Here is a 10,146-nt window from a genome sequence, read left to right as displayed (position 1 = left end):
TTCAAAGCAATATGAAAAAAGAAATAACGGAAGTCAATAAACCGTAGCAAAATCCTATAAAAGCCTGATAGAGCAGTCCAAAAAAAAAAAAGCAGTAAAATTGAAGTACAAGAAACAACAAATAGAAACATCTCAGATAAAGTATTTTTTTTTTAAAAAACATCAGTCAGATCACCTTTTTTCTCAAGCATAGTAAAACCCATTCTCTTCCTTTTACCTCTTTTTTTTTTAACAAAAATGTACTTGACTAAGGTAATAAGCAGAAACCCAAAAAAGATTGTATATCTACCTCAGGCTTGTTGTTTCTGCACTAACTCAAGAAAAACCTCAAATTAAGATGAGACCATCTCCAGGTTTTTCGGTTGCTACTGAAATTCCAAGAATCCCCTAATCATGGCATGATTTTGCAAGGGTGAAGACGGATGTGTAAACCAGCCGTTGGGCAGAAGCCAAGACGAAAATTCTCAAATGATTATAAAATGTACTTCCATCTTCAATTTGAGTACTCCTTCCATGATACTCTCCAAACTTTTCTAGAATTTCAGGAAATAAATTTTGATTTAAAAAAACAACAATTTATCTTGTCAAAAGAGAAATGAACTTTAATTTGTGATTGTGTTCTTATCTTTCAAAAGAGACATCTTGTAATAATTAAAGTTTTTCCTTCTCGTTCATTAACTACATGTTTTTTCTACTAATTACTAAAACTTGTGTTGATATTACTTTAACTAAGCATACACGTGTGAAGAAACTAGCATACTTAAAAATGACATAAAAATCATTATAAGTTACAATGATTTAATACATTTAAAAATATTTAAAGAGCATAACATAAAGAAAAGACATGATAACGGCGTACAAGATGGAGTGATCAATGAAAATTCACTCAAAAATATGACGAGATTGACCAATCTCTATCATTAATTAGAGTTTTCGAATTCAAATTTTGAAAACAAAAGAAACGTTTTCTCATTTAATAGTCCCTCATCTAACGTGAATTCAGATTAGTTAGCCATTAAACACAATATATTGAATGATCAAGAAAAATATCAAAAAGAAAAATCTCAAGAATTATAAAACCTATTGTCATCTTCAACTCGAGTACTCCTTCAGTTGATACTCTCCATACTTTTCTAGACTCGCGTTTCTCTTTGTTTCTCTGAAGTTTTATAATCAGGAAAATCTACAGGTGAGTTCTTAATAAATAAATAAAAGTGTTCTATTCTTCAAAGATTTGATTTTCTTGCAATTTTCTTTTCTTTTTGACGCTCCTTCTACTGCATCCATAAAGGGATCTGAAAAATACCTCCTTTGTTTGTAGTTTGTTTTCCTACAGAGAGAACAAAGAGGGTATATACAGATAATAAGCATTTGGATTTTTTTGGCATTTTCTTTCAATTGCATCGTTGAATTGTTGAGATATAATTAATTACGCTAATGGTGGATGCTTAATCGATTATCATTTCCTTGTCGGCGATGTCTAAACACAAGGAACGAACTATCAATGACTTATACAATGCAACGTTAACTCTTTCCCAACCAAAGATAACCCCTTTGTTGAGAAAAAGCCATCGGATGCAAGGGACGTTTGATGAATCTATATGTAATTTCCAGACGAATACGGTGAGACCACAGCAAGGAAGGAATCTATTCTGTGTTCTCGGAATCAGAGTGTTGGTGGAAAATTAGTCTCTGGGACGTGTCACGCATGTTCCACTCCTTGCTCATCTTGTTTTCCAACTAGTCAAAGTCCCCCCTCCACCAACTCCCAATAATTTTTTTTCCTTTGGCATAATGAGAGCTGAGTGTAACAGTTGCTGGAAATGGGATCGTTTACTGCATAATTGGTCGTGCACGTGCGAAAAACCAGTCTACTTAGAAATGATCTTAAAAGCACTATCAATTAAAGTAATTGGTAATTTAAAATGTATAACATTAAAAAAATAATAAGACATGGCAAGTGACGAAGGTCACGACGGAGTGATCAATGAAAATTCAGTCAAAATTATGATGAGAGTGATAAGATCTCTGTCATTAATCAGAATTTTCGAATTCAAATCTCATGAATGAAAAATTATACTATTAAATGTGTTTTGTTCTTCAATAATCCTGAGAGAAATATTAATGGGTACTTGTCTAGTAATGTCTATCTACATCGGATTGACTACTACCTCGAGGACTCCGCTTCGATATAATGTAGAGCGACCAGTACCTCGAGTACTCCGCTTCGATATCATCAAGAGCGACAACTACCTCAAGGACTCCGCTTTGATATCATCTAGAGCGTCTTCAGGTCAATAAACACCAAATATTAAATGGTTAAAATATCTCAAGTATAAATCCTATTATAATCTTCAAATACCCCTTCATTTGCTTCTCTCAACTCTTCTACACTTTCAAGTGTCTCGCACTCTCTCAAGTTCTAGAATCAAGAAATCTACAATCAGGTGTATTCTACAATAGATAAAAGAAGTGTTCTATTCTTCAATTAAAGATTTTATCTTGTTTGTAACTTTTCTTTTCTTTTTTACTTTCATTTTACTGCATGCATAAAGGGATCTAAGAAATTCCTCAGTTTCTATTTTGTTTTTCACTTTTTTCCCCAATTTTTTTTTCCTTTGGCAGAATGAAAAATGGATGTAAGAGTTGCAGGAAATGGGAGAGGAGATGTACTAGTCTCATTTCCAAGTGGTTCTATTCTTTCAGATTCTCTCTGGGCTTTTTGATCAGCAACTTATAAGTGAAACCTTTGATTTAATGAATAATTGGAAATTTATGGACCATGCATGCCATTTTTTTCTTCTCTGATCTTCAAAACTTCAAGTCAAAGAATTATAAAACCTATTGCAATCTTCGACTTGAGAACTCCTTCCCTTTACAAAAACGTGTACTATACGACTCGACATATACGTGCGACACACGTGCCAAGAAGCTAATATTATTAAAAAATGACATAAAAAGCATTATCGGTTATAATAATTTAATATATTTAAAGAATATAACGTAAAGAAAAGACAGGACAAGTGAAAATGGCAGCATGAAGGACGGAGGATCAATGAAAATTGACTAAAAAATATAACGACATTGATGAGATCTCTATAATTAATTAGAGTTTTTAAAAATGAAATTTTTTTTATAATTAGTGTTTTATCATTTAATAGGCCCTTATGTGTCGCAAATTCAAATTGGTCTGCCATTAAACACAGAAAACTGAATGGTTAAGAAAAATCTCAACAACAACGACATACTCGGTGAAATCCCACAAGTGGGGTCTGGGAAGGATAGAGAGGTTGTTTCCAGTAGACCCTCGGCACAAGGACAAGCAATTCAAAGCAGTATGAAAAAAAATAACGAAAGTCAATAAACCATGGCTAAATACTATAAAAACCTGATAGAGCAGTCAAAAAAAAAAGAGCAGTAAAATTGAAGTACAAGAAACAACAAATAGAAACATCTCAGATAAAGTATTTAAAAATAAAAATAAAAACATCAATCAGATCATCATTTTTCACAAGCATAGTAAAACTCATTCTCTTCCTTTTAACTCTTTTTTAAACAAAAATGTACCTGACTAAGGCAATAAGCAGAAACCCAAAAAAGATTGTATATCCACCTCAGGCTTGTTGTTTCCACACCAACTCAGGAAAAACCTCAAATTAACGATTTCCAGGTTTTTCAATTGCTACAGAAATTTCAAGAATCCCCTAATCAAGGCGTGGTTTTGCAAGGCTGAAGACGGATGTGTAAACCAGTCGTTGGGCGGAGGCTAAAACGAAAAATCTCAAATGATTATAAAATCTTCTGCCATCTTCAACTTGATTACTCCTTCCATGATACTCTCCAAACTTTTCTAGACTTTCCGGAAATAAATTTTGATTTCAAAAACAATTATTTATCTTCTCAAAGGAGAAATGAACTTTAATTTGTGAAAGTTTTCTTATCTTTCAAAAGAGATGTTGCAATAATTAAAGTTTTTCCTTCTCGTTCATTAACTACATATTTTTCTAATAATTACTAAAACTTGTGTTGAGAATACTTTAACTCAGCATACACGTGCAACACACGTGTGAATAAACTAGCATACTTAAAAATGACATAAAAATCATTATAAGTTACAACAATTTAATATATTTAAAAATATTTAAAGAGCACAACATAAAGAAAAGACATGATAACGGCATACAGGACGGAGTGATCAATGAAAATTCACTCAAAAATATAACGAGATTGACAAATCTCTATCATTAATTAGAGTTTTCGAATTCAAATTTTGAAAACAAAAGATTCTTATAATTAACGTTTTCTCATTTAATCGTCCCTCATCTAACGTGAATTCAAAGTAGTTCGCCATTAAACGCAATATATTGAATGATCAAGAAAAATATCAAAAAGAAAAATTTTAAGAATTGTAAAACCAATTTTCATCTTCAACTCAAGTACTCCTTCAGTTGATACTCTTCATACTTTTCTAGACTCTCGGTTCTCTTTCTTTCTCTGAAGTTTTATAATCAGGAAAATCTATAGGTGAGTTCTTAATAAATAAATAAAAATGTTCTATTCTTCAAAGATTTGATTTTCTCTTTGACTCACCTTCCACTGCACCCATAAAGGGATCTGAAAAATACCTCCTTTGTTTATTGTTCGTTTTCCTAGAGAAAGAACAAAGAGGGTATATACAGATAATAAGCATCTGGATTTTTGGGGGGTTTTCTTTCAATTGCATGCGCTGAATTGTTGAGATATAATTAATTACACTAATGGTGGATTTTAATCTATCATCATTTCCTTGTCGGTGATGTCTAAACACAAGGTCCGAACTATCAATGATTATACAATGTGACTTTCACTCTTTTCCAACAAATACAACTCCTTTGTTGAGTGGAAGCCATCGGATGCAAAGGCCGTTTGATAAATCTATATGTAATTTCCAGACGAATACGGTGAGAGCACAGTAAGGAAGGAATCCATTATGTGTTCTCGGAATTAGAGTGTTGGTGGAAGACTAGTCTCTGGGACGTGTAACGTGTGTTCCACTCCTTGCACGTCAAAGTTTGTTTTCCCTCCCCATCCCACACCCCACCCCCGCCAATTGCTTTTTTTCCTTTGGCATAATGAGAGATGAGTGTAAGAGTTGCAGGAAATGGGATAGTGTACTGCATAATTCAACGTGCACGTGCAACACACGTACGAAAAACCTGTCTACTTAGAAATGACCTTAAAATTACTATCAATTAAATTAATTGGCAATTTAAAATGTATAACATTTAAAAAATAAAAAGACATGACAAGTGACGAAGGTCACGATGGAGTCATCAATGAAAATTCAGTCAAAATTATGACGAGACTGATAAGATCTCTATCACTAATTAGAATTTTCGAATTCAAATCTCATGAATGAAAAATTAGACTATTAAATGTGTTTTCTTCTTCAATAATCCCGAGAAAAATATTAATGGGTACTCGCCTACTAATGTCTAGCTACATCGGATTGACTACTACCTCGAGGACTCTGCTTCGATATCATCTAGAGCGACCACTACCTCGAGGACTCCGCTTCAATATCATCTAGAGCGACAACTACCTCGAGGACTCAGCTTCGATATCATCTAGAGCGTCTTCAGGTCAATAAACACAGAATATTAAATGGTTAAAATATCTCAAGTATAAATCCTATTATAATCTTCAACTACCCCTTCATTTGCTTCTCTCAACACTTCTACACTTTCAAGTGTCTCGCGCTCTCTCAAGTTCTAGAATCAAGAAATCTACAATCAGGTGAGTTCTACAATAGATAAATAAAAGTGTTCTATTCTTCAAGTAAAGATTTGATCTTTTTTGCAACTTTTCTTTTCTTTTTGACTTTCCTTTTACTACATGCATAAAGGGATCTGAGAAATTCCTCCTTTGTTTCTAGTTTGTTTTTCATTTTTTTCCTTTGCTAAAAAGAGAAATGGATGTAAGAGTTGCAGGAAATGGTTAGAGGTGATGTACTGGTCTCATTTGCAGGAAATGGTAAGAGATGTACTGGTCTCATTTCCAAGTGCTTCTATTCTATCAGATTCTCTCTGGGCTTTTTGATCAGCAACTTGTAAGTGAAACCTTAGATTTAATGAATAATTGGAAATTTATTGACCATGCATGCCATTTTTTCTTCTGTGATCTTCAAGACTTCAACTCAAAGGATTATAAAACCTATTGCCATCTTCGACTTGAGTTCTCCTCCCTTTACAAAAACATGTACTACACGACTCGACATATACGTGCAACGCATTTGCTAATGAACTAATATTATTAAAAATGACATAAAAAGCATTATCAGTTATAATAATTTAAAGACTATAACGTAAAGAAAAGACAGGACATGTGACAATGGCAGCATGAAGGACCGATGATCAATGAAAATTGACTAAAAAATATGACGAGATTGATGAGATATCTATCATTGATTAGAGTTTTTGAAAATGAAGAAATTTTTATAAGTAGTGTTTTATCATTTAATAGGCCCTTATGTGACGCAAATTCAAATTGGTGTGCCATTAAACACAGAAAACTGAATGATTAAGAAAAATCTCAACAATAACGACATACCCAATGAATTCCCACAAGTGGGGTCTTGGAAGGATAGAGAGGTTGTTTCCAATAGATCGTCGGCACAAGGACAAGCAATTTAAAACAGTATGAAAAAAGCAATAACAGAAGTCAATAAACCATGGCAAAATACTATAAAAACCCGATAGAGCAGTAAAAAAAAAAAAAAGAGCAGTAAAATTGAAGTACAAGAAACAACAAATAGAAACATCTCCGATAAAGTATTTAAAAATAAAAATAAAACATCAATCAGATCATCATTTTTCTCAAGCATAGTAAAACTCATTCTCTTCCTTTGACCTCTTTTTTAAACGAAAACGTACCTGACTAAAGTAATAAGCAGAAACCCAAAAAAGACTGTATCTCCACCTCAGGCTTCTTGTTTCTGCACCAACTCAAGAAAAAACTCAAATTAAGATGAGACGATTTCCAGGTTTTTCAGTTGCTACTGAAATTCAAAGAATCCCCTAATCAAGGCGTGGTTTTGCAAGGGTGAAGACGGATGTGTAAACCAGTCGTTGGGCAGAAGCCAAAACGAAAAATCTCAAATGATTATAAAATCTCCTGCCATCTTCAACTTGATTACTCCTTCCATGATACTCTCCAAACTTTTCTAGACTTTCAGGAAATAAATTTTGATTTCAAAAACAACGATTTATCTTCTCAAAGGAGAAATGAACTTTAATTTGTGAAAGTTTTCTTATCTTTCAAAAGAGACATTTTGCAATAATTAAAAAATTTCCTTCTAGTTCATTAACTACAAATTTTTCTACTAATTACTAAAACTTGTGTTGATATTACTTTAACTCAGCATACACGTGCAACTCACGTGTGAAGAAACTAGCCTACTTAAAAATGACATAAAAATCATTAAAAGAGCATAACGTAAAGAAAAGACATGATAATGGCATACAAGACGGAGTGATCAATGAAAATTCGCTCAAAAATATGACGAGATCTCTACCATTAATTAGAGTTTTCGAATTCAAATTTTGAAAACAAAAAGATTCTTCTAATTAAGGTTTTCTCATTTAATAGTCCCTCATCTAATGTGAATTCACATTAGTTCGCCATTAAACACAACATATTGAATGGTCAAGAAAAATATCAAAAAGAAAAATCTCAAGAAGTAAAAAACCTATGGTCATCTTCAACTCGAGTACTCCTTCAGTTGATGCTCTCCATACTTTTCTAGACTTTCAGTTCTCTTTCTTTCTCTCAAGTTTTATATTCAGGAAATCTACAGTTGAGTTCTTAATAAATAAATAAAAGTGTTCTATTCTTCGAAGATTTGATTTTCTTGCAATTTTCTTTTCTTTTTGACTCACCTTCTACTGCATCCATAAGGGGATCTGAAAAATACCTCCTTTGTTTTTAGTTTGTTTTCCAAGAGAAAGAACAAAGAAGGTATATACAGATAATAAGCATCTGGATTTTTTGGGGGTTTTCTTTCAATTGCATACGCTGAATTGCTGAGATATAATTAACTACGCTAATGGTGGATTTTAATCGATTATTGTTTCCTTGTCGGCAATGTCTGAACACAAGGAACGAATTATCAATGACTTATACAAAGTGACTTTCACTCTTTCCCAACCAAAGATAACCCTTTTGTTGAGAGGAAGCCATCATATGCAAGAGCCGTTTGATGAATCCATATGTAATTTCCAGACGAATACGGTGAGACCACAGTAAGGAAGGAATCCATTCTGTGTTCTCGAAATCAGAGTGTTGGTGGAAGACTAGTCTTTGGGATGTGTAACGAGTGTTCCACAGCTTGCTCATCTTGTTTTCCCACTAGTCAAAGTTTGTTTTCGCCTCCCCCCCGGCCCCGGCCCCCGCCACACAAAAAAACCCCCAATTGTTTTTTCCTTTGGCATAATGAGAGATGAGTGTAAGAATTACAGGAAATGGGATCGTGTACGGCATAATTCGATATACGCGTGCAACACACGTGCGCAAAACCAGTCTACTTAGAAATGACCTTAAAAGCACTATCAATTAAATTAATTGGTAATTTAAAATATTTAAAAATATAATATTAAGAAAATAAAAATAAATGACAAGCACTACTAAAAAAACTGGTTTAACCGACCTCAAAAAACCGACCTCAGTTGAGGTCGGAAAAAAACCGACCTCATGAGGTCGGAAAAAAAACGACCTCATGAGGTCGGTAAAGTCGTAATATTTATTTTTTAATTTTTTTTAAAATAAACCGACCTCATGAGGTCGGTAATACTCTAACAAAATTTGAAAAAATAATGTACCGACCTCACTAGGTCGGAAATTTATTTGATGACAAATATTATAACTTTATTTTTAATTTAAAAGAATACCGACCTCACGAGGTCGGTATTATTTTAAATAAAAAATAAAATTATAAAACATACCGACCTCATGAGGTCGGTATAATTATTGAAATAATTAATCTATCCAGACGCAAGATCGAGCTTAGTCCCAGTTCTCCCTCTTTTCCTCTCACCTTTTCTCTCCCCTCTCCGTCTAACCCTAATAAATCCGGCGCCGCCACCGTCATTCCTGCCAGTCATCTCCGCCTCCGCCGCCGTCCCTACCTTATCTTACTCCTAATCGCCATAGCCGAGCACCACAGAAGAAGAGCAGCAGAATGGGTGTTAAATGGTAGTCATCCACCCTCTCTTCCGTGTTATACCCTTTGCTTAATTGATTCATGTCGAAAATCTAGTTGAAAAATAACATTCTTTCTGCATTGTTTTTTTTTGTTTGTTGTTAGATAGCTTTTCTTTTGTTCTAATGGTTGTGTTGAACCACTTAATTTTCACTATAGTTTGTTGAACTGAACAAAGATGTACCGGCAAACACTTTTAACTAAATGTCCTTTCTGAAAAAAGCTTGTTTTAGAAATGACATTGAGATAAAAGAGTTTGCCTAATTGATTACTTCTTCCAAATCCCTCCCCCATTTTCTATGCTCTCAAACTTAATTTCTTCACTTCATTTTCCCCATATCTCACGCCCTTTTCTTCACTTCATTTTCCATCTTCTGGGTAAGCCCTAATTTCTCCTTTGATTCACTAATTTCGTTTTTCGTTTTAATTCCCAAAGTTACTTCCCTTTTTTTTTTTTTTTTTTTTGGTACTCTAACTAAAATGTTCGACACCTGGAGAGAATTGACCCAATCTTCCCTTTTCTTTTCTCAGTTGTTTGTGCTTGATTTAGGAGATCATTGTGCTGCCTCTATTGACAACTTTGACGATCAGTAGACAGCATCCTTAATCTTTCTGGTATGTATTTTCCTATCTCAAAATGTGCTTTCTCTATTTTAATTGTTGAATTGATGCTTAGTGTAATTTGGAATTAGAAACACCGTAATTGTTATCTTGTTGTCTGTTGTCTTCCATTCTTTTGCTGTCTTTGTTTCTTTTTTCATTATTTAGTGATTAACCTGCATGCTAGCAATCTTTTGATTTATGAACTATTAAAGCTTTTCTCAGTTACCAGCTGGGAATTCCTAGTCTGAAGCTTTAATTTGCTAATTAGGGCGACTGGTGATTTGGGTTTTGAACATTGAATTAAATTA

Source organism: Lycium ferocissimum, chromosome 10, assembly GCF_029784015.1.
Source record: "Lycium ferocissimum isolate CSIRO_LF1 chromosome 10, AGI_CSIRO_Lferr_CH_V1, whole genome shotgun sequence".
Taxonomy (NCBI): Eukaryota; Viridiplantae; Streptophyta; class Magnoliopsida; order Solanales; family Solanaceae; genus Lycium; species Lycium ferocissimum.
The sequence above is the reverse complement of the archived record's forward strand: the minus strand, read 5'-3'. Positions refer to the sequence as shown.